The sequence below is a fragment of the Mesoplodon bidens genome (assembly GCF_964165515.1).
Source record: "Mesoplodon bidens genome assembly, chromosome: 9".
Lineage (NCBI taxonomy): Eukaryota > Metazoa > Chordata > Mammalia > Artiodactyla > Ziphiidae > Mesoplodon > Mesoplodon bidens.
In genome coordinates, this window is record NC_138166.1 from 73,354,974 (window position 1) to 73,381,213 (window position 26,240).

General features: G+C 37.7%; 1 protein-coding gene across 2 annotated transcripts in view; it reads right to left on the minus strand.

Annotated features, from left to right (window-relative positions):
- Window positions 1-26,240, minus strand: part of TFEC (transcription factor EC) — a 663,356-nt gene that overhangs the window by 320,659 nt on the left and 316,457 nt on the right. The gene's annotated exons all lie outside the window — the stretch shown is intronic.

Sequence of the window (26,240 nt, forward strand, 5' to 3'; positions counted from 1 at the left end):
GAGCACCAAATGAGGTTTCTGGAACATAATAGGAGTTCCATAAATATTAATTATGAGGATCTTTGAAAAATTACTTATCTTCCCTATAAGTTTTTGTTTTCTACTTCATTATAGCCCTTTGTTTTATTATAAGTTTTTTAGGTTTATGTTGCTATTCTTCTTCCAGTGAGTGCAAGTCATGAGTTTTCAATATTTCATCATTAAACTGAGCTACTGAAAATAAATAAATTAATTAAATAAAAATTTTCACTGTACCAGAATTTAGATTTCCAGCTGTATATATTGCTTTTTCCATTTTATTAATTGTCCAGTAGTGTTGTGGTTAACAATTTGCTTACTTAGTGTAGTAATCTCCCCCTTAATGTCATCTTACTGTTTTATTATTTTAATGTCATCTTACATAATTATTTTTGAATTCATACTTTTGCAAGGTTTTTTTTTTTTAATAAATTCAAGGCACTCACATAAATTGTCTTCCATTCTCTGGTTTTCTTCTCCAGACTGAGCTCATCATTTTGTCTCTTGCATACCTTGTTCCTCATCTACACGTAGATTTATCCAGCTATTGTTTGATGGATCACATTTCTACATCTTGTTCTTTTGTAACATGACAATGTGGATATTGTATAGTAAAATCTATTTGATAGCCACTCTCCTTATCTCTTGGTATGACACTTAAAGATCTGAATTTTGAGATCTGAATCTCTCTTTCTATTTTCTGTATACTGAAGGTACCAAGGAAGAAATGCTTAAATGAAGTCACATACTTTTTTTCCCTTCTGAAATACCATTACTAAAGATACTTTAGCAGGGTCCCTGCACCCAGCCAGGGATGCATTCACTCCTGCAACCTTCTTCTGCTCTATCCACTTAGTACACATTCCTGGAAATGCCCAACTCTTGCCTTTGCTGAGATCTTGCAGTGAGAGCTTATGCACTCAAAATGTTTCCTGTATTTATCTCTTGACTTTCCAAGGATGCCTCCTCAATCCACTTCCCTCTCTGTAGAAGAAGTTGGTGAGAATGTCACGATGTTGTGGATTCACAATATTAACTGAGTATTGTTTCTGCAGAATGGAAACAGGGTTAGAACTTTGTGCCACATCAGAATTTACTCATTTATTCAACACATATTTTTTTGTGTCAATTCTGTGGCAAGAACCATTTTAGGTTTACATCAGTGAAAAAAAAATTAACAAAGCTTCTGCCTCATGAAGATTACCTTCTAATGGGAATGAGATAACAATGAATAAATAACAAAACATACATAAGTCGGGTGTATAAATGTGATGAAGAAAAATGAAGCATAATAGAGAGTTATAGGGCTTGCTGTTTTAGATAGGGTGGTCGAAAAGGACTTCTGATATGGTGACAGAGCATAGCCAGAAGAAAGTGGGTGGTAAGTGAGCCAGGTAGCTCTGAGGGGAAGAACTCTCCAGGCAGAGAATATCTAAATGCAAAAGCCCCGCACTGGGAAAGTGATCGGCATAACTAAGGCACAGTGAGGAGGCCAAGGTGACTGGTTGGCTGTGAGGTCAGATAGGTGGTAGGAGCCCCAGAAGACACTTGGGCTTTTACTTTGAGGAAGATGGGAAGCCACTGGAGGGTTTTGCATAAAGGAATGACATATTTTGAAAGGATTCCCCTCTCTCTCTCTCTCTCAGCTTGCCACTTTCCAAATTTATGAAGAGAAGATTGCCTTTTTCTTCTTAGGCTGCTGCTAACTTTCTCACTATTGTGGGGTTTTTTTGTTTGTTTTTTGTTTTTCTTTTAAGTTAGTTAGGAGAAGTATAGCCTGTGAACCCTCTTCACTGAGCCATCTCTACCTCTGCCGTCCAGATGGAGGAAGTTTCATTCCCACTGTGCTCTGGTGGCTTGTAGGCAAGGTCCACTCACACTCACCCTCCAGGCCAGGTCAGGAGGGCTGTGTCCTGAGACTCTCTGGGAACAGCACAGTGAGCACGTTCACCACCCCAGCCTCAAATCAGCCTCACCTGCAATCCAGGCAGTGTGTGCCTGTGCAGTAGTGCTTTATGGTTCCTTTTTTATAAATATATGATTCAAAAGAATATTGTTCTTTGTTTAGCTTTCATCTTTCTCAGAGTTTGAAGTGTTTATAAGAAATAGTTGTAGATTTATTTTTCAAGATTGCTACCGTTAAATCAAGAATCTTTAAAAACATAAGTATGCCCCCAAATTTCTTTTTCTTATAAAAGGATGCTAAATTTACAAAAAAAATGTTATACTTGCATTAAGAAAGGACTAGCAACACATTAAAATAATAAATTATCTCTGATACTAAATGTATATAGAAAGTTTCTTGAATATCTGAAAAACAGGATTTCAGATAAAAATCTACCATACTCTGCTTGTTTTTACTGGACTACTTCAAATTTGGTTGTGTGAAAGGGGCTCCAAATGTTCTTCATGCAAAAGTCCAGGTCTTGGGTCTAATGTTTACTTCCTGTGACATAAGTATAAATAATTATTTGAGCACAGTAGAAACAATGGCACTAGATTTATTAAAATCTGGTTTAAAATGTAAAGAACATGTAATTTTTATGAATTATTTATAAACTAGTGGGCAAAACTAATGAAGTATTAAGGGAATAAGAAATGAACCTTGAATTTATAGATATTTGAAATAAATCTTTTGGATATGGTAAAGGCAACTTAAATTTCTGAAGGATAAACATAGAAAAAGCCTAAACTTAAGGTTATATGTAAGGTATATTGGGTATCATGTCAATAAGCTTCTCATGTCATATATCGTGTATTGTTCTTGTGGTTATTTTTCTCAAATAATTCTTTTTTTTTAACATCTTTATTGGAGTATAATTGCTTTACAATGGTCTGTTAGTTTCTGTTTTATAACGAAGTGAATCAGCTATACATATACATATGGGGATATGGGGATCATATCTCCTCCCTCGTGCTTCTCCCTCCCACCCTCCCTATCGCATCCCTCTAGGTGGTCACAAAGCACTGAGCTGCTCTCCCTGTGCTATGCGGCTGCTTCCCACTAGCTATCTCTTTTACATTTGGTAGTATACATAAGTCCATGCCACTCTCTCACTTCGTCTCAGCTTACCCTTCCCCTCCCAGTGTCCTCAGGTCCATTCTCTCTACGCCTGCATCTTTATTACTGTCCTGACTCTAGGTTCTTCAGAACCTTCTTTTTTTTTTTACATTCCATATCTATGTGTTAGCATACTGTATTTGTTTTTCTCTTTCTGACTTACTTCACTCTGTATGACAGACTCTAGGTCCATCCACCTCACTACAAATAATTCGATTTCATTTCTTCTTATGGCTGAGTAATATTCCATTGTATATATGTGCCACATCTTCTTTATCCATTCATCTGTTGATGGACATTTAGGTTACTTCCCTGTCCTGGCTATTGTAAATAGAGCTGCAATGAACATTGTGGTTACATAACTCTTTTTGAATTATAATTTTCTCAGGGTATATGCCCAGTAGTGGGACTGCTGGGTCATATGTTAGTTCTATTTTTAGTTTGTTGGTGGTTTTTTTTTTTACACCTTTATTGGAGTATAATTGCTTTACAATGGTGTGTTAGTTTCTGCTTTATAACAAAGTGAATCAGTTATATGTATACATATGTTCCCATATCTCTTCCCTCTTGCGTCTCCCTCCCTCCCACCCTCCCTATCCCACCCCCCTAGGTGGTCATAAAGCACGGAGCTGATCTCCTTGTGCTATGAGGCTACTTCCCACTAGCTATCTATTTTACGTTTGGTAGTGTATATATGTCCATTTCACTACTGGGCGTATACCCTGAGAAAACTATAATTCAAAAAGAGTCATGTATTTTTAGTTTTTAAAGGAGCCTCCATACTGTTCTCCACAGTGGCTGTATCAATTTACATTCCCACCTACAGTGCAAGAGGGTTCCCTTTTCTCCCCAGCATTTATTGTCTGTAGATTTTTTGATGATGGCCATTCTGACTGGTGTGAGGTGATACCTCATTGTAGTTTTGATTTGCATTTCGCTAATGATTAGTGATATTGAGCATTCTTTCATGTGTTTGTTGGCAATCTGTATATTTTCTTTGGAGAAACATCTATTTAGGTCTTCTGCCCATTTTTGGTTTGGGTTGTTTTCTTTTTTTGATATTGAGCTGCATTAGCTGCATGTAAATTTTGGAGATTAATCCTTTTTCAGTTGCTTCATTTGCAAATATTTTCTCCCACTCTGAGGGTTGTCTTTTTGTCTTGTTTATGGTTTCCTTTGCTGTGCAAAAGCTTTGAAGTTTGATTAGGTGCCATTTGTTTATTTTTATTTTTATTTCCATTTCTCTAGGAACTGGGTCAAAAAGGATCTTGCTGGGATTTGTCATAGAGTTTTCTGCCTGTGTTTTCCTCTAAGAGTTTTATAGTGTCTGGCCGTACATTTAGGTCTTTAATCCATTTTCAGTTTACTTTTGTATATGGTTTAGGGAGTGTTCTAATTTCATTCTTTTACATGTAGCTGTCCACTTTTCCCAGCACCACTTATTGAAGAGGCTGTCTTTTCTCCATTGTATATTCTTGCCTCCTTTATCAAAGATAAGGTGAACATATGTGCGTGGGTTTATCTCTGGGCTTTCTATCCCGTTCTATTCATCTATATTTCTGTTTTTGTGCCAGTACCATACTGTCTTAATGACTGTAGCTTTGTAGTATAATCTGAAGTACAGGAGTCTGATTCCTCCATCTCAGTTTTTTTTTCTCAAGATTGTTTTGGCTATTTGGGGTCTTTTGTGTTTCCATACAAAGTGTGAGACTTTTTGTTCTAGTTCTGTGGAAAATGTCATTGGTAGTTTTACAGGGATTGCATTGAATCTGTCTATTGCTTTGGGTAGTTTATTCATTTTCACAATGTACATTCTTCCAATCCAAGAACGTGATATATCTCTCCATCTGTTTGTATCATCTTTAATTTCTTTCATCAGTGTCTTATGGTTTCTGCATATAGGTCTTTCGTCTCCTTAGGTAGGTTTATTCCTAGGTATTTTAATCTTTTTGTGCAATGATAAATGGGAGTGTTTCCTTAATTTCTCTTTCAGATTTTTCATCATTAGTGTATAGGAATGCGAGAGATTTCTGTGCATTAATTTTGTATGCTGCTACTTTACCAAATTCATTGATTAGCTCTAGTAGTTTTCTGGTAGCATCTTTAGGATTCTCTATGTATAGTATCATGTCGTCTGCAAACAGTGACAGCTCTACTTCTTCTTTTCTGATTTGGATTCCTTTTATTTCTTTTTCTTCTTTGATTGCTGTGGTTAAAACTTCCAAAACTATGTTGAACAACTGTGGTGAGAGTGGGCAACCTTGTCTTGTTCCTGATCTTACTGGGAATGGTTTCAGTTTTTCACCATTGAGGATGATGTTGGCTGTGGGTTTGCCATATGTGGCCTTTATTATGTTGAGGTAAGTTCCCTCTGTGCCTACTTTCTGGAGGGTTTTTATCATAAATGGGTGTTGAATTTTGTCAAAAGCTTTTTCTACATCTATTGAGATGATTATATGGTTTTTATCCTTTAATTTGTTAATATGCTATATCACATTGATTGATTTGCATATATTGAAGAATCCTTGCATTCCTGGGATAAACCCCACTTGAACAAGGTGTATGATCCTTTTAATGTGCTGTTGGATTCTGTTTGCTAGTATTTTGTTGAGGATTTTTGTATCTATATTCATCAGTAATATCGGTCTGTAATTTTCTTTTTTTGTAACATCTTTGTCTGGTTTTGGTATCAGGGTGATGGTGGCCTCATAGAATGAGTTTGGGAGTGTTCCCCCCTCTGCTGTATTTTGGAAGAGTTTGAGAAGGATAGGTGTTAGCTGTTCTCTAAATGTTTGATAAAATTCACCTGTGAAGCCATCTGGTCCTGGGCTTTTGTTTGTTAGAAGATTTTTTAATCACAGTCTCAATTTCAGTGCTTGTGATTGGCCTGTTTATATTTTCTATTTGTTCCTGGTTCAGTCTTGGAAGGTTGTGCTTTTCTAAGAATTTGTCCATTTCGTCCAGGTTGTCCATTTTATCGGCATACAGTTGCTTGTAGTAATCTCTCATGATCTTTTGTATTTCTGCAGTGTCCGTTGTTACTTTTCCTTTTTCATTTCTAATTCTATTGATTTGAGTCTTCTCCCTTTTCTTCTTCATGAGTCTGGCTAATGGTTTATCAATTTTGTTTATCTTCTCAAAGAACCAGCTTTTAGTTTTATTGATCTTTGCTATCGTTTCCTTCATTTCTTTTTCATTTATTTCTGATCTGATCTTTATGATTTCTCTCCTTCTGCTAACTTAGGGGCTTTTTGTTCTTCTTTCTCTAATTGCTTTAGGTGTAAGGTTATGTTGTTTATATGAGATGTTTCTTGTTACTTGAGATAGGATTGTATTGTTATAATCTTCCCTCTTAGAACTGCTTTTGCTGCATCCCATAGGTTTTAGGTCATCGTGTTTTCATTGTCATTTGTTTCTAGGTATTTTTTTATTTTCTCTTTGATTTCTTCAGTGATCTCTGGGTTATTAAGTAGTGTATTGTTTAGCCTTCATGTGTTTGTATTTTTTACAGACTTTTTCCTGTAGTTGATATCTAGTCTCATAGAGTTGTGCTCGGAAAAGATACTTGATACAATTTTAGTTTTCTTAAATTTATGAAGGCTTGATTTGTGACTGAAGATATGATCTATCGTGGAGAATCTTCCATGAGCACTTGAGAAGAAAGTGTATTGTGTTGTTTTTGGATGGAATGTCCTATAAAGATCAATTAAGTCCTTATTGTTTAGTGTATCATTTAAAGCTTCCATTTCCTTATTTATTTTCATTTTGGATGATCTGCCCATTGGTGAAAGTGGGGTGTTAAAGTCCCCTACTATGATTGTGCTACTGTCGATTTCCCCTTTTATGGCTGTTAGCATTTGTCTTATGTACTGAGGTGCTCCTATGTTGGGTGCATAAATATTTACAATTGTTATGTCTTCTTCTTGGATTCATCCCTTGATCATTATGTAGTGTCCATCTTTGTCTCTTGTAACAGTCTTTAAAGTCTATTTTGCCTAATATGAGAATTGCTACTGCAGCTTCCTTTTGATTTCCATTTGCACGGAATATCTTTTTTCATCCCTTGACTTTCAGTCTGTATGTGTCCCTAGATCTGAAGTGGGTCTCTTGTAGACAGCATATATACGGGTCTTGTTTTTGTATCCATTCAGCCAGTCTATGTCTTTTGGTTGGAGCATTTAATCCATTTATATGTAAGGTAATTACCTGTATGCATGTTCCTATTACCATGTTTTTAATTGTTTTGGGTTTGTTATTGTAGGTCTTTTCCTTCTCTTGTGTTTCCAGCCTAGAGAAATTCCTTTAGCATTTGTTGTAAAGCTGGTTTGGTAGTGATGAATTCTCTTAGCTTTTGCTTGTCTCTAAAGGTTTTAATTTCTCCGTCGAATCTGAATGAGATCCTTGCTGGGTAATCTTGGTTGTAGGTTTTTCCCTTTCATCACTTTGAATATGTCCTGCCACTCCCTTTTGGCTTGCAGAGTTTCTACTGAAAGATCAGCTGTTAACTGTATGGTGATTCCCTTATATGTTATTTGTTGTTTTATCCTTGCTGCTATTAACATGTTCTCTTTGTATTTAAGTTTTGATTGTTTGATTAATATGTATCGTGGCATGTTTCTCCTTGGATTTATCCTGTATGGGACTGTCTATATTTTCTGGGCTTGATTAACTGTTTCCTTTCCCATATTAGGGAAATTTTGAACCCTAATTGCTTCAAATGTTTTCTGAGTCCCTTTCTTTTTCTTTTCTTCTTCTGGGATTGATCCCTATAATCGAATGTTCGTGTGTTTAATATTGTCCCAGATGTCTCTGAGACTGTTCTCAATTCTTTTTATTCTTTTTTCTTTATTCTGCTCTGTGGTAGTTTTTTCCACTATTTTATCTTCCATGTCACTTATCTGTTCTTCTGCCTCAGTTACTCTGCTGTTGACTCCTTCTAGAGAATTTGTAATTTCATTTTTTGTGTTTTTCATCATTGTTTGTTTACTCTTTAGTTCTTCTAGGTCCTAGTTAAATGTTTCTTGTATTTTCTCCATTCTGTTTCCAAGATTTTGGAATAACTTTAGTATCATTACTCTGAATTCTTTTTCAGGTAGACTGCCTATTTCCTCTTCATTTGTTTGGTCTCGTGGTTTTTTACCTTGCTCCTCCTCTGCTGCATATTTCTCTGTCTTCGCATTTTGCTTAACTTACTGGTTTTGGGGTCTCCTCTTTGCAGGTTGCACATTCATAGTTCCGGTTGTTTTTGGTGTCTGCCCCCAGTGGGTAAGGTTGGTTCAGTGGGTTGTGTAGGCCTCCTGGTGGAGGGGACTAGTGCCTGTGTCCTGGTGGATGAGACTGGATCTTGTCTTTTGTCAGGCAGAACCACATCCAGTGGTGTGTTTTGCGGTGTCTGTGACCTTATTTTAATTTTAGGCAGCCTCTGTGCTAATGGGTAGGGCTGTGTTCCTGTCTTGCTTGTTTTTTGGCATAGGGTGTCCAGCACTGTAGCTTGCTGGTCGTTGAGTGGAGCTGGGTCTTAGCATTGAGATGGAGATCTTTGGGAGAGCTTTCACCATTTGATATTATGTGGAGCTCGGAGGTCTCTGGTGGACCAATGTCCCAAAATCTGATCTTCCACCTCAGAGGCACAGACCTGACACCCAAGCAGAGCACCAAGACCCTGTCAGCCACATGGCTGTTACTGGAGTAGATACTTGTGTGCAGACTCTACATAGATCCCATTTCTAAAGTTAATATCAGCAGTAATTGTGGCCGGGTGGTTAAGGCGATGTAGTAGAAATCCACTGGGGCCTCCCCACGCAGGTTCGTATCCTGCCGACTATGAGAAGCCAGTATTTTGGTACAGATCCTTTTTTTTCCTTTTGCAGGCTTGTCCGTGGATTATTTAAAGAATTTATGAACTGCTGGAATACAACTGGGACCCCAATGGGGCTAGATGAGGAGTGGATGAGGGAGCTACGAAGTCGTGTGACTGTGGTTACAACTTGAGTCTGGAAGAGAGAGATGACAAAACACACCAGACAATGTGGAACAAAGAAAAGCAAAGTGTCGCGAAGTAGCGCAGGAAGGGACAGTTCCGACTGACCTCTCACCCTGCAGAAAAGCCTGCCTGCACCCAGGGCTTCAGGACCCCACTGCAGCCTTCTGCACGAGTGCATCAGTGCCCCGCAAAGAATTCTTATCAAATGTGTTCCATATTTTGGTGGAGAAATCCTGGCAACTACACTAAGGTTTACCAATTTTCACTTCCACCAACTATGTATGAGAACTTTTCAAAACCCATGAACCACTATTTTCTGGTTTGGATAAAGTTAGGGGGGTATTGTTAAATAATCTAATTTTTGCATAACACTTTTTCTGAGCACAATTATTTCAGTGTTTTCACAATGTGTCTAAATTTAAAAGAAAGTGTCATTATTATTGAAAACATTTTTGTGATGAGCTAACAAAGTCCCCCAAAATAAAATAAATCATACTCTTGAGAGATCTACATTTGACATACTTTTTTCTCTGAGCAAGCAAACCCATCCAAGACCTCTGTGCAAGATTATAAAACAATAAGAAAGCATTATAAAAATACATGCAAAGCAAAAATGGAAATCCAAAATATAGCCAATATGTCTGCTTCTATCTTATCTCTGGTTTAAATTAAAACCCAGAAAGAAATAGCATCATAACCACAGGAAATCAATATTCTTATAACAATATTACTTGAAGTTTTTATCAAAAAGTATTGTAAACATTTTCATGGGAAGTTTTATGTCATGTTTCCAGGGGCCCACACGTTTCCTCCTCTAACTGTAGTGAACAAGAGATGTCCAATAAAATAAGTTCAAAAAATAAAAATTTCCCCTGATAGTTTCTCCTAACTTTCTGCTTAGTCTTCTTGTCTAAACCAGTATTGCCACATAAATAGGCTAATGCATGCATGATTACATTATTCCTTTAAGTTCCTAGACATCAAAGCTTATGTGTATGTAGAAAACAAAGCAAATCCTTGTGAGAGGTAGTCACTACTGATTAATTCATTAATTAATATATAGTTTATTTATTTTGATCCTTCTTATTTAATAACAAATATAATTCTTTTTTTTTTTTTTTTTTTTTTTTTTGCGTTATGCGGGCCTCTCACTGCTGTGGCCTCTCCCCTTGCGGAGCGCAGGCTCCGGACTCACAGGCTCAGCGGCCACGGCTCACGGGCCCAGCCGCTCCGCGACATGTGGGATCCTCCCGGACCGGGGCACGAACCCGCGTCCCCTGCATCTGCAGGCGGACTCTCAACCACTGCGCCACCAGGGAAGCCCCAAATATAATACTTTCAATTTGCTTTTAGTTACAATAGACCTTTATATGCAGTGATTTCATTAATACTATTTCCTGAGTAATTATAAATTTTTATTTCCTTTATGGCCCTAGACTTATTGAGAAAAATAGTTTTCAGTGTATGAGTGGTTGACCTTTTCTAATATCCCTATATAATGAATTTCTCAGTTCATTGCATTATTGGCAGATGCTGTGACCCTCACAATGTCTTATAAGTCCCATGTTTGAAAGGTGAGATATTTATTCTCTGTCTATAGAGTACAGAGATTGATTTAGTCTTTTAAACTAACATAATCCTCTTATTCAGTTCCCATACATTATTATGTCATACACTATTATGTAATACCATTTAAAGTCTCTGTTTCAGTTGAGGTCCTAAAAGCTAAGAACAATAGATTAGGTGCTGAGAGTTCTTGTATCCTAAATCAAGGGACTGGATGACCTAGATGATACAAGCCAAACTAGTTTCTTCCAAGATTACCAGGTCACAGTGGATTTACTGCAAATTAATGAAGATTAAGCTTCTGGGCCCCTTCACATGCACAGGCCTCTCCTCAGATAATGAATAATGTCTATTAAAAAAGTATTTAGGGCTTCCCTGGTGGCGCAGTGGTTGAGAGTCCGCCTGCCAATGCAGGGGACACGGGTTCGTGCCCCAGTCCGGGAGGATCCCGCATGCCACGGAGTGGCTAGGCCCGTGAGCCATGGCCACTGAGCCTGCGCGTCCAGAGCCTGTGCTCCGCAATGAGAGAGGACACAACAGTGAGAGGCCCGCATACCACAAAAAACCAAAGCAAAAGCAAAAACAAAACAAAACAAAGTATTTAAAATTAAGTGCTCTACCAGAACTCTGGAAACACCCTGAAATCTTACAGCTCATTTATGAAAGAAATTTAATAGTGGTTTTCCGAAATTTTTCAAGAATTTCAAAAATTTACATGCTGCTCCAATAAAGAAGTATAAAGGTGGAAGAAACTTTTAAAATTATAATAAAAAAACAAATTTTAGTTAACCATGCCAAGAGAAAATTGAAATACCTTCCTAATATATCTATTGAAAACAGATCTATTTCCAAATGATTGGCATATGAAGAGGAGATCAAAGAATATGCAGTGAAAGATGTTAGAGAAAAAGGTATTTTAGAGAGATGTCAGGAAGTTCATCAATAAAAAGGTTATTTTTTATTTTATGAGGTTGAGGGTGTTTGTAAGCTTTTTAAAAGTGATAATAAGTTCTGATTTCTTTTCACTTTACTAAACATTCACATTAATTCTTAATTTTGCATTTGTTCTTTTGTATTCTTTTTCTTAACCTCCCCACAAAACTGTACCAGCTTCAGACCCCACAAAAGGTGAATTATTCCCTGGTGATCATACACCTTCAGTGACTCAAGAATGAAGTGTCAAAGCGTTTAATTAAAGAGAAGATTCACTTGTATCCCCCCACCTTACACCAAATAAACACAAGTGTGATCTATCAAGAAGCTGGAGACGTGGTTAAATCACTGTGTCCCTACAACAGTCCCCCACCCCTTCCCCTAACTATGAAGAAGAGCTTTCCCATCACCTCAGTCAGGTGAGAAGGGCTCTGAGGGAATCATCCCAAGTCCCTGGTTGGTATGTCCTTTAGAGGAAGTGGTGTCTGAGGCTTCCCTAGAGATTTTTAGTGTCTGGAGCTGTCTTTTTTGTCAGAGGACTGGGCACAAGCCATACTTTCCAAGGAACAGGGAAAGGATACCTGAGTTTCTCAAGAGGCAAGTGGTTGCCTGGGAGGGAGCTACCGCTTGGGAAGCTTTAAAAGGCCCCCACTCAAGAGAAATGCCTGGAGATGCAAAGAGACCCCAACAGAGAAAGTCTGTGGCGGGTGGACCATCCCTCCCAGACCAACCTCCACCCTCCACCTCCCTCTCCCCAGACATGGGGAGAGGGAGATAGCTTCACCTTAAATGAAATCTGGAGTTCTGATTTCTGCCTTGGACGGGGCATTTTAATTATTGAATTGTGATTTTCCTTGTGGCTGAGTGACCCACCTGAGCTGTCATTCATCAGGGGGAAAAACTTAATAGAGTTTGAGCTTAAAGGAACTATGGGGAAAAAAATAAAATTGCTTTATATCAAACCCTAATGAGCCAAATTTATTCAAGAAAAGTTATATACATTTTCCTTTAGCCTTCTTAATCTACCGGGGATAGTAATTTATGTAAAAGCATGCCTGTTTTTTCCCTTTAGAGCTACTTTTCTATTTTTAACAAATGTTTACAAATTGCTTTTCAAGGCTATGTTACACAGCATATAAAAGTTTATTATCTTTAAGGTAGACAAACATGTCAATATAAATCATGCCCACCGTTTTCTTTTAATTTTAGTATTTACCTAACTAAATTGAGCTTTCAGAGAAGAGAATATAGCCTGAGCAATTCCTACCCTTCGGAATATTTCGAATTTTCTTTGTTACCTTAAAAATGATTTTAGGCATTTTTAAAAATAAATATTCCATGGTATTTGAAATAAATCTATATTCTATGTTTAAAGAAGGTAAGCTTTTCGACATATCTGTATTCATGTCTGTAAGCTAAATAGAAAGTAAAATGATTTTCCCCCAAAATTATTCATCAGAGAAGAGAAAGTACCTTCCTTATTTTGAAATCCATAGCAAGTTACAAGAGGAGTAGAAGAGACAGTGTGAAATTCTTTACATTTAACAATGGAAACAGCACATCTGATTTTTTCCAGTTCTTATGAACCCATCTATGTATACAAAAAAGGATGGAGATGGCAGAATTTTTCAATGTGATGACCCTAGATGACCCCCCACCCAGAGCCCTGGCACCTTTGCTAAACCCATATTATTCTAGGAATGTGGTCTGTAAGGCAGTCAAAGATTTTGGAGAGAGGTCAGACGTTATTTCAAATATGTGAGAACTAGAAGTGGGAGTGCAAAAAAGGGGTTCCCAAATTGGCAAGATTTATGCAAATTAAAAATATTTATACTCTTTGGGCCAGCAGTTCCACTCATAAATATCAATCCTAGAAAAACATTTGCACATGTGCATCAAAAAATATAGTATTGTGGGACTTCCCTGGTGGCACAGTGGATAAGCCTCTGCAGTCCCAATGCAGGGGGGCCTGGGTTCGAGCCCTGGTCAGGGAACTAGATCCCACATGTATGCCGCAACTAAGAGTTCGCATGCCACAACTAAGGATCCCATGAGCTGCAACTAAGGAGCCCACCTGCTGTAACTAAGACCTGGCACAACCAAATAAATAAATTTAAAAAATATATATGGTACTGTGCTCTTCAAAGTTTGTTGAGAGTAAATCTCATATTATGTGTTCTTACAACCAAAATCCCAAAAGGACACAAGGAAACTCTAGGAGGTACTGCGTATGTCTACTACCTTGATTGTGGTATGGTATCATGGGTGTTAGCATATATTCAAACTCACTGAATAATTGCACATTAAATATATGCAGTTCTTTGTACATCAATTATACTTCAATAAAGTTGTCAGAAACATTTAAAAAATATTCAGGTCCATTTCCCTTTTTTGATACTTCTGGTACATAAAAATTAAATAAATGCCAAAACAGGTTCCAAAAAAAAAAGAATAGGAACATTCATGGAACATTGTTTTAAAAGCAAAAGATGGGCAATTATCCAAATGCTAATCAACTGAGGGTTAACTAAATTATGATATATCAATACCATAAAATACTATGAAATAATTATAAGTAAAATTTACATGCTGACATGCCAGATCCATAGATGCTGTTAATTTTTTATATGAAGTTGCAAAACAATATAGAAAGTCTGATTCCATTGGTGAAAGTGTGTGTGATTTTGCATAAATGCCTAGAAAGCACTTTGGAAGTGTGTACAGCAAACTATTAATAATATACTTTGGGAAACCAAGTGCGACTGGGGAGGCAGTGCTGAAGGGATGCTCTAGATATACTTCTCAACTGATTAAACTTTACAATGAGAATATATTCTTATGTGTTGTATAAAAGGTTGTGATAAAAATCCACCCTTTTATAACTTGAAAGTTTGGGGTTTTATAACCCACAGAGACAGAAAATTAAATTGAATGCCATATGGATTATAAGGCTTTAAAATTTTTCATTTCCTTTTTATTATATAATACTAAAAAATTTATTCTCTTTCATTGCCACTAAAAATTTTGAGTAAAATCTCCTTACCATTAATAAAGATGCCAGATTATAGATACTACTGGCAAATGAAGAAGTCATCAGGTCAACATCCATAAATCAGCAAGCATTTATTAAATATAGGTTATACTTCTCGTAATATGTTAGACATAAATATCACCAAGCATCCTGGAACTTCAAAGTGTAGAATGTAGTGATATTATATTTGGGCCACTCATAGAGATTTGAACAAATTAACCCACATAGCTGGTTATCCAATATGTGTACCTTCAATATTATGATAACTGACTACTTGAATAATAACAGTTAACTGCTATGGTATTTACCAGTCTTTAGATTAATAATACAATTGGAAAATATTAATAAAAATACCACATTGAATAAACAATACTGTCACTATTTTCAACATAAGGAACTGAGGATAAAAAGCTATAAGTGCCCAAGGCCATATTATAAATAAGTCTCAGAATCAGAATTTGATTCTGGGCCTAGTGGGGCCATGTATTTCAATTTTTCCACTCTATCACAACACCTCCTCTCTACCTATCTGGTAATTTAGAAAAGCTTGCATGTCCTCTCCCCTTTATTTTTCAGTTTTAGAACTGAAATAGCAAGTTTCAGAAACTCTTCAATTCACTGGTCCAGAACACTGCATTGCTCATAGATGTTATAAATACAACATTACTATAAAATGGGCCATAACATGTATTTCAACTCATTTTGAAAACAATTTTGATCAGTCTTTTCTGGCCTTCTCCTGTTTCCTTAAAATCTTCCCAAAACATTTCATTCTTTCTACATATTCTCTGAAATTTTTCCAGGTTGAAGTCTCTTTAACAAGCATTTTTTTATTTTATTTTATTTATTTATTTTTTTTGCAGTATGCAGGCCTCTCATTGTTGTGGCCTCTCCCGTTGAGGAGCACAGGCTCTGGATGCGCAGGCTCAGCGGCCATGGCTCACAGGCACAGCCGCTCCGCGGCATGTGGGATCTTCCCGGACCGGGACACGAACCCGTGTCTCCTGCATCGGCAGGTGGACTCTCAACCACTGTGCCACCAGGGAAGCCCAACAAGCATTATTTTTAAGAGGCCAATCCTCCTGAGTTGTTTAGAAATTCTACCTTTGATATGAATTACTTTAATCGGATTGCTTCCATCTTAGACTCTAAGTGAGATCTCAAACAATGGTATTGTGGATGGGGAGTAGGGTTGGTGGGTGAAGGAATGAGGGAAAGGGAAAGGAGAAAAGAGGTAATTTTAGAGTATAGACACTGTGGAAGAGAGCTGACCCGGGTGTCCATCATCACACGGGGTGTGTCCGGAGATAGGAAAGATGTGAAGAAATGGCAGTGGAAGTGGAATTGATTATAAAAATAATGTTGATAATGCCACTAACCAATAATGACCAGCATTTCTGGTGTATTTAACCAAGAGCTAGGCACTGATAAGACTTTTTATGTATGATCTCATTTACATGTTATCTCATTTACCCCTCACAAAAGCCTTACAATACAGATATTTTTTTTTTTCCCATTCTATAGATGAGGAAATGGAGGCTTAGGAACATTGAGCAACTTGCCCAGTTTACATGTTAGTAAATAAACAGAGCCAACTGGAGTAAACAGAGCCAGCTGGAGTGATTTTTAGTATTTCTAGGATCAGATTTCATATACATTGGGGAAATTCTCGAAGTTAATTCTATAAAATATGTTATTCATTTTAGTGCTTAAAAATATAAATAGAGGGCCTCCCTGGTGGCGCAGTGGTTGAGAGTCCGCCTGCCGATGCAGGGGATACGGGTTCGTGCCCCGGTCTGGGAGGATCCCATATGCCGCGGAGCGGCTGGGCCCGTGAGCCATGGCCACTGGGCCTGCGCGTCCGGAGCCTGTGCTCCGCAGCGGGAGAGGCCACAACAGTGAGAGGCCCGCATACCGCAAAAAGAAAAAAAAAAAAAAATATATATATATATATATATAAATAGAAACCTATAATTAGGGTAGGGCTTCCCTGGTGGCGCAGTGGTTAAGAATCCGTCTGCCAATGCAGGAGACACGGGTTTGAGCTCTGGCCCAGGAAGATCCCACATGCCACAGAGCAACTAAGCCCGGGGACCACAACGACTGAGCCTGCACTCTAGAGCCTGCTAGCCACAACTACTGAGCCTGTGTGCCACAACTACTGAGCCCACATGCTACAACTGCTGAAGCCCGTGTGCCTAGAGCCCATGCTCCGCAGCAAGAGAAGCCGCCACAATGAGAAGCCTGCGCACCACAATGAGGAGTAGCCCCCATTCGCCGCAACTAGAGAAAGCCCGTGCACAGCAACGAAGACCCAACGCAGCCAAAAATTAAAAAAAAAAAAAAAAGAAACCTATAGTTAGGTTAAATTTTATTTTATTCTAAATTCCCCAAGGGATTCAGAGCAGAAAAGGAACAAATGATCTGTGAAGGTCAAGAAAAATCTGACAATTGAAACCATATGATTCCTACTCAAATGCCTTCCTATTACCTTATATTTATGAAAGTCTCTCTCTCTCTTTTTCTCTCTCTTCCTTGCCTGAAGATTAATGTTCTCCATAATGGCCTTCTTCATGGCTCCTCTGCCCTTATAATCTTAGTTTTCATGTGGTTCTGGCTCACTGCAGCCTTGATTCCAGCATGGACTCTCCATGACCTTGCTGTCAGTGCTTCGCTGTTACCTGACACAGGTGTGTCTCAATGTCAGTTCATAAGCTTGCACACTTTGGCCCAGTTTGAGTCAGTTTTCTACTCTTGGTGCAATCAGTTATTGTCATGGTCCATGTGATAATGGAGCTCCCTCCCCTGGAGGCTTGTAATTGGAAGTTTTTTTTTCTAAGAGAAGAATATGAATGAGGAAGAAATAATTGGAGTCTTTAGCACTATGGGTCTGAAGCAGTGGGTAGAAAAGCCAAACTTTATTACAAGGGGAGGTGGGCTTAAGAAAGTAGAAGACAATCTGTTAGAATAAGCCAGAAGAGCAAGGAGCTGTGAGTGGTGGGGAACATATTGGAAGGGGAGAGAAAACATCACAAGGTCATTTCAATATAGAATAAAACTCAAAGGAGAAATACTTGGAGATAGAAGAAAATGATGCTTTTCTTATGCTGAGACTAGGCAAGAGCCATAGAGTATGAAAATCTAATATCACTAGGACCAAGTGGGAAATCTGAATCAACTGATAAAACTAGTCTCAGACCTTGGGTAAAACTGAGAATCCTATAGGTTCTTAGAAACTATTGACCCAAATCTAACTTAAGCTAAGATTTTGTATTTTTCAAGTCTTCTAGACCAACTTGGAGACATTCACATGTCACTTGTAATGCCATCTCATCTTATTTGTTATTTTTAGGACATGTCTTCTTTTTCTTTGTTTATTTCAGTTCACTGCTAAAGCTATCATTTTAAGCCTTCTGGGGGGGTCAAGGAATTTGTCAAGAAAGAGGAATAGATAACTGTTTCCACACCACTAGACTGTGGGTAACTCAAGAGGAGGGACAGTGTTATTTAACTCTGCATCCTTAGCAACCAGCACAGGATCTCGCTTCTTGCAGTTGCTCAATAAATATTTGTTGAATGATTCAGACCTGGAGCAGACCACCCTGGGCAGCCAGGTGTCATGTTAGCAGAAACAGACCAGATCAAGGGCAGAGGTGACTGGGCAATGAGAAAAAATTTCAGGCAGCAGGCAGTGAGAAAAAAATTTCAAAAGGATAAAATTCAACTGCAGACATACCTTAGTATTTCTGAACACATAATATCAAGGCCTGAACTGGGACTAGATAAACAACTATGCTTGAGTCTAACCTTAAGCTACTAATAGAGCAAAACTGTTTATCCCAAAACTACCAGAAAGCTCAAAACTCAAAGGGCTTTGTGGTGTTTTAAACCTTTCTAGAAAAGCCTGGGAGTATGACTGATGATGATACAGTGTGCTCTTTTCATTTAGGCAATTGGCTCACACCCTCACCCTCTGTTGTTCCCACCACTGAGCATCTAAGAAGCCTCTTTGATTAGTGATGAACAAGTAGGTAGCTATAGGTTTTTTAAATAAAACTCTTGCCAAGTAAGCAAACAATATACTAAAGAGACTGCATGGGCCAACTAGAGATAAATGATATTTTTCACCACGTTTGTTGAATCCAATAAAATATACCATTTTATGGAAAGCTTTTCCTCCAACCCCTAGTAACCTTGAGGCAAATGTTGCTCTTTGATCTATGCAAAAGTCAAAATGAATGGTAAAGATAGATTTTTCTTTTCAAAATCTTACTGGCTAACTAATCTCATTGAAAATGTATGAAAAGGAAGTGGGCCAGCAAGGGAGACCATAGCTAAGTCACTCAGTTTCAGTCCTCGTGTATTTTACATTAACTTAAATTTATCTAATAGTCCTCTTAACATGATTTCAAGAACTACCATTTCTTCTCCATCTCTATGCTGACAAGGAAAAACCGTCCTTCACAAAAGTATGGGTAATGAATAAACATTTTTTATGTCTGATACTCAAAAGTATATAAGCATAAAATTTAATTGAAATAAAAAGGTATCTGACTTTCTGAGAGTCCCTTTGCAGATTTTGATTAATGACTTAATATGAAGGGCACAGGCTTTGGAATAACTTGTGATCTTTCATTACATGGAGTCAAGTGAGATTTCAATTTATCAGAGTGCCAAATTTCATCCTAACGATGGATACGACTTCTTGGGCACCTCACACTTCTCCTTTAAAAAGCCTCTCCTTTTTCTAAATTACATATTTGGCTCCTGTGTTAGTCTTATCTCTTCTATCTTAGGATTTGGCTCTAATACAACTGTTGCAGCTGGACCAAGGCCTGCCCCTGCCTGGCAAGAACATGTGGAATTTTGAATTCACGCTTTAGGAAAATTTCATTTTCCCCTCATATTAATTGTGATGTCAGATTCAAAATATTTCCCAGCTCCAGAGTGGGATGTTTTCTTTTTCCCTCTCCCTACCCTACTATTATGGAATTAAAATGACAAATGCTACTAAATCCCTCAGTATATGTTGGTATAACATATATTAACATATATCCTGTCAAACTAACATTGACATGGAGTAACTGCAAAAATACTTGGGTGATTTTTTAAATAATAATATGAACAATCTTCACTGAACCTCTACTATCTGTAAATCAATGTGTTATAGGGGATACAGAGACATATAAAGCCAAATTTGTGCCCATATGAATTTTCTCATAAGATGGTCCAACTTCAGAAATGGATAAAATCTAGCTTCCCTTCCTCCAAGCTCCATACCTATCTTATGGTTTATAAATGTCCCAGGTTGAGACCATACTCTCAAATAAGAACCAAAAGTGCCTCAAAGTGATGCTTTTAATTCACCTAATTATTTTTATGGATGCATCTGACTGAATCACCTGCCTAAATTCTAGCTGCAAAGAAGACTGGGAAATATAGTTATGGCTTCCCAAAGTATAGAAAGGGTATTCAAAAAATATATAGGTCAGCCACAAATATTAGGTGTGTTAATTAACAATCCTTTGCTGCCCAATGTCAGCACTTGCCCTTCTGTATTTAAAATTCCAAACAACACTATTTTCTCATCCAATATTATACCACTATTTATCATATGAATAAAACACTCTCATTCTTTGTTTAATGAGACAATCCAAATTTCATTAGTCACTACAACTAATTTCCAGTTAGGATCTCTCAGAAATAGTATTTTCCCTCTATTCCATCATGATCTTGTCTTTATATTTTGTGAGCTGTGGACTAAATACTAAGATTACCTACTACCAACCCGTCCGCATACAAAAGAGTAGGAAAATTGGAGTGATGACGGTGGAAATAGGATAGTTATGACAGGATGAGAGATCTGTATTGGAAACCCATTTATTTCTAAGCAGGATTAATTTTTTTCCTGGATTTCTATTTGCACTTCTTTATTTCTATTTAGTAGAATTTATTTTGAAAATATCAGCTAGTCTTAGCTTTTCTAAGAGGAAACAATTGAAAGGGCTTTTGTTGGCTGGAGCCAGGGTGTTAAAAAGTTGGGAGGTAATTGTGGCAGCAGCCATCAATGTACCAGACTCCCAAGAGGGAAAGAGACCTGGAGAGAGAATCAGAGTTGGCTTATAACCAGAACACTTGTGAACACTTTTTTGTTCAAATCTTGGAAGGAACTGCTTTGTTTTAATTATGGAAGCCAGCACGTATAAAAGGAGATGAATTTAATGAACGTTTGTCAGAAGGGATTCAGATAGGTATAAAAGGTAAACTCAAAAGTTACTGGGGAGCAATTTTCAGAAAGAAAAGAAGACAAAGCTTTAGTTGGGTCAGGCATCATGCTCAGATTTGAATGAACATGGAGCTTTACTGATGTTTAAAAACTTGATTGAAATAAAATATGCATAAAGGAAGGGGCATATATAATAAATGAACAGCTCAATGAATTTTTGCAAAACGAATACACATGAAACTAGCACTTTCCTAGTCTAGCCCACTCAGAATTAATTCCCACATATATTCCCAAGATTTTTGCCATTGCAAATTAATAAAGTACTTCTAATCAGCTGGTATATAAACTTCCTCCTCCTTCTTTTATGTGAAAGCAGCTGATATCTGACTCGAGTTATACTGACAGCAGTGAAAGGTGGTATAGGCAGGCATGAGGGAAAGCAGCTTCCTCTGCAAGGCTATTGTCCTAGGTAAGGTTGTCACAGATCTTGAAGCAAACCAGGGAAAGGCTCTTGACAAAGGGAAGAAGGAGCTGCTTCTGCTTGTAGAGGCAATTCCATGGAACTTGTGGGTTTATGTCTCATGATCTGATTCTTCTCATTTAGCCCTAGGGTAACTCACAGATTTCCATCGAAACCAAGATATGCCCTAACTTTTACTTGAGAACAAGGCTACAAATTAAACTGACTTTGTAATCTGGTGACCCTCAGGATAAAATTTTGAATTTTATTTTCAACCATGATTGTTCCATTCCTGAAAAAATTTAAAGATCATTTCAAACGGTCAAGGAAATTATCAACTCTTGGATGCATCAAAACAAGAATTTTACATGCTGAGCATATTGTTTAATTTCTATAAATTCTCCAGCGCACTTAGAAACAACCAGCCTACTCCACAATCCTTGCATTTCTCACACATATCCTGCTATTCCAGATCAGTGGACATTTGGTTCCTAAAGCCTGCCATTCCAGGTAATCACAGGTGAAAAACTGTTTTTCCATTGCTTGCCATAGATGGCAGAGTCCCATTATCTGCTAACAGTTTTACTCTAAGGCCTTCAGACATAAGCAGGTCATATAATTTCAGATTTCCATTTCCATAAGGTTCTGGATGCTTACAACTTTTTCTGATACAATTTATTATTTTGGTCAGGGAACTAAGTTGTGAATAGCTGAGTCAACTTGAGCTACTTTAAATCGTAAAGAAATATATTAAAAGACATTGGGTCCTCACAGAACCTGTGAGAGTCAGAGACCCAATGTAAGAAGCCACTCAGCCAGGAACCATGTCTAATCATGCCATTCTTGCCACGTCTTGACTGTATCACTGCAGCCTTCACAAATACTGCAACTTTCCGTGATGATGTTTGGGACTAAATAAGAGAACCTCACCACGATTGCACAGGAACTGTCAGTTACCAGCACTGCCACTCTCATCAAGAGAGCCTAATCACCCATGTTCCAGGTCAAAAAGTCTCATGCAGCTGCATGGGTGGAAACCTTGTCATATACAGGTGTCCAACAAGGAAGGCTGGGAAAATGGCTTCTGACTCTGACACTTTATATTGTAGTGAGAATTTCAACAACTATAAAAAGGATATTTAATAAACAATTGTTGGATGGTGTTTTGATCACCTCCTGTTAACCCTGCTGATGACGGAGAAATTTTTGCCCTATAGTTATGGGAATGGCTGAATACATGCTCCCCAACACTGGATAGATGATACCAACAGCAATTTATTAGTTACATATACTCACTGTCTGGAGGAGGGGGACACTACATGCCACACAAAGCCATGTGAGGGTTGCATTCAGGGACAGAATGAACACGTAGGGACTGTAGTTGGCCAGCTTTGTAAAATCAAGAGGGTGGAGTGACCCTTAGTTGCTGCAGAAGGATGTGATTGGCTTGTTTGAATAATCCACGGGCTGGTGAAGAACTGAAGCCCAACACTGAGGGATAAGCAGGAACTGTGCTTAGTCCCTGTGATAAGGAGGGCTGCTAACCAGGGACAAGGTTGGCTGGGGGACATTATCCATGGGAAAACAGTGAGGAGGGGAACTTGCAGTTAGGCCATTGGAGGTCCCCCTGATTTTACTAGATGTCAAGTTAGCACATTAATACTGAGTCTTAATTTTAAGCCTTATACCACTTATATCACATATATGACAAATGCCTACCATAGTATATTTATTTTAAAAATTGAAAAAAATGTTTAAAACAAATTTTTATATTGAATATACAATTTAATAGCTTGCTTTAAAATTTTACATTATATCATAAACATTTTCAAATGTCAAAAATAGTGTTTAAAATATTATTCTAAATGTACACATAATAATTTTTTAAAAATAATGTCTGTTATTTAGGAAATGTTGTGCTAAGAATTTTTCTGAAAAATCATTTCTTATCCTATGTAACCTCTTCCCTAATGTTAGAATATACATTGTTTCTAACTTTTCACTATTTTGAATCATGTTATGATGAAACTGCTGATAATTCTTCTTAGGCCAGGTCTTTATTATTTTTTAAAATATTTTAAAAATAGCTTTATTGAGATATAATTGACATATAACATTGTATAAGTTTAAGGTGTACGATATGTTGACTTGATACACTTACACATTGCAAAGTGATTACCACACAGGTTAACCAATACCTCCATCACGTCACATAGGTACTATTTCTTTTTTGTGGTGAGAACATTTAAGGTCTACTCTCTTAGTAACTTTCAAGTATATAATACAGTATTATTAACTATAAGCACCATGCTGTACATTAGATCCCCAGAACTTATTCATGTTATAACTGAAAGTTTATACCCTTGGACCAGCATCTCCCCATTTCCCCCAGCTCTCAGTCCCTGATAACCCCCACTCTACTATCTGTTTCTGTGAGTTCAGCTTTGTTAGATTCTACATATAAGTGATATCATATAATATTTGTCTTTCTCTGTCTGACTTACTTCACTTAGCATAATGCCCTCAAGGTTCACTGATGTCACAAATGGCAGTATTTCCTTCTTTCTTATGGATGAATAATATTCCTCTGTGTGTGTGAGTATGTGTATGTTTGCATACAAACATCTTCTTTATCCATTCATCCATTGATGGACACTTAGGTTGTTTCCATATCTTGGCTATTGTGAATAGTCCTGCAATGAACATGGGAGTGTAGATATTACTTTGAGATCCTTTTTTCATTTCCTTTGGATATATACCCAGAAGTGGGATTGCTGGATCACATGATAGTCCCATTTTTAATTTCTGAGGACCCTCCATACTCTTTTCCATAGTGACTGTATAAATTTATATTTTTGGTTAGATCTTTAGAAATGTAGTTAATATGTCTAAACATTTTAAGATTCTTTATATAACCACTTAATATGTCAACCCTTTGCAAGTATACTTTATAAAAGTAAGAAGAATTACCTAGTATAACTGGTTGAAACTACTAAGACTTTATTCGCCAGTATAATAATGTTTTGAAGACTACTGTTTCCAGGGGCTTCCCTGGTGGCACAGTGGTTGAGAGTCTGCCTGCTAATGCAGGGGACACGGGTTTGAGCCCTGGTCTGGGAGGATCCCACATGCCGCGGAGCGACTAGGCCCGTGAGCCACAACTACTGAGCCTGCGCGTCTGGAGCCTCTGCTCCGCAACGAGAGAGGCTGCGATAGTGAGAGGCCCGTGATAGTGAGAGGCCCGCGCACCACGATGAGGAGTGGCTCCCGCTTGCCACAACTGGAGAAAGCCCTCGCACAGAAACGAAGACCCAACACAGCCAAAAATAAATTAATTAATTAAAAAAAAAAAGACTACTGTTTCCAAATAAATGTAACATTTCTATTTTAAAGTGGGTGTCCTTTCTTCAGGTGTTAAATGTCCCACTTCTGAGGCTTCATAAAATTTTTCACTGTTTTTATGCTTTGTAACTCAGTACTTTTCAGAGCCACAATTATTAAAGGGCTTGAAGAAAAAAAGACTATTTAAAAAGGTTAGAAAAAAAGGTTTATTTTACCAAGAGGAGAGTGAGAAAGAAAGCCAATGTGAATGTTTACATGCAGGAGAGGTTATTTTATAGGGAATGAAGGCAGCTGTTTTCTTTTTCCACTGATATAAAAATTAAATGATAGACATTCATTTTAAAGTGTAGGTGTATGTTTGACTTAGAGAAAATGTTGACAGGAGAATGTTACCAAAGGGGATTGTAGAATCTCCTTTTTTAGATATTTTGAAAGACTAGGCAATGATATAGTTTGACTTGGGAAGATTCTTGCCTTACATGCCCTTTCTAAAATACAACCACCAACATCAGCATCATTTATGACAACGTATGGGGTAAGCTTACTCTTTGAATTCACTCAACAGACACCTACGGGGCTTTACATTGTACCAGACACTGGGAGGTCAACTTCCAATTCACAGTCTGTATGCAAACAGACATGCAGATAGACATGCAGACAACTGAAATGCAACATAAGTGTATGCTAGATAATGGGAAGAATCAGTCCAGTAATCATGACCACCCTCTACTGGGTTCTTTCAGTGTACTAGGCACTATGTCAAGTTCTCTGTGTATATTATTTTGTTTAGTGCTCACAGCAACCCTATGGAATATATACTATCATTTGCCAGATTTTATCAATGAAGAAACTAAGGCTAGAAGAGATTAAATAACTTGCCCAAGATCACGCAGACAGCAAACTGCAGAGATCGTTTTCAAACACAGGTCTCTGGCAGTAGAGCTGAAATTCTTAAACATTGGGCCAGCCAACCTAAATCTGAGAGGAGGTGGTGCTGGGTGAGTGGGAATTAAAGAGCTTGAGGAAAGCCTTTGGCAGGAGAAGCCATAAAACTGAGTATTGACTATCTCTGTTTTGTAAATAAGTTCATTTGTATAATTTTTTTAGATTCCACCTATAACTGATATCATATGATATTTGTCTTTCTCTCTCTTCCTCACAGATATAGAAAACAAACATGCTTACCAAAGGAGATACGGGGCCGTGGGGAGAGATAAATTAGGAGTTTGTGATTAACATATACACTCTACTATATATAAAACAAGTAAACAACAAGGACCTACTGTATAGCAAAGGGAATTATACTCAATATCTTGTAATAACCTATAAGGGAAAAGAAGCTGGAAAAAAATATATATATCTGAATTACTGTTGTACATTTGAAACTAACATAACATTGTAAGCTATCTATACTTCAGTTTAAAAAAAAAACTGAGTATTTAATGAGTAAGAATTGGCCACCTCCAAAGAGGTAGTGGTGGAGGGGTGGGAGGTGAAGTAGTGGGAGGGGTGGGAGGTGAGGAGGTGGGTGGAGGAGGGATGAAATGTAGAAGGGTGAGGAAGAAGAATGGGAGGTGGAAGGTTAGGAAGTGGAGGTGTGGATGGTGGAGAGGTGTGAGG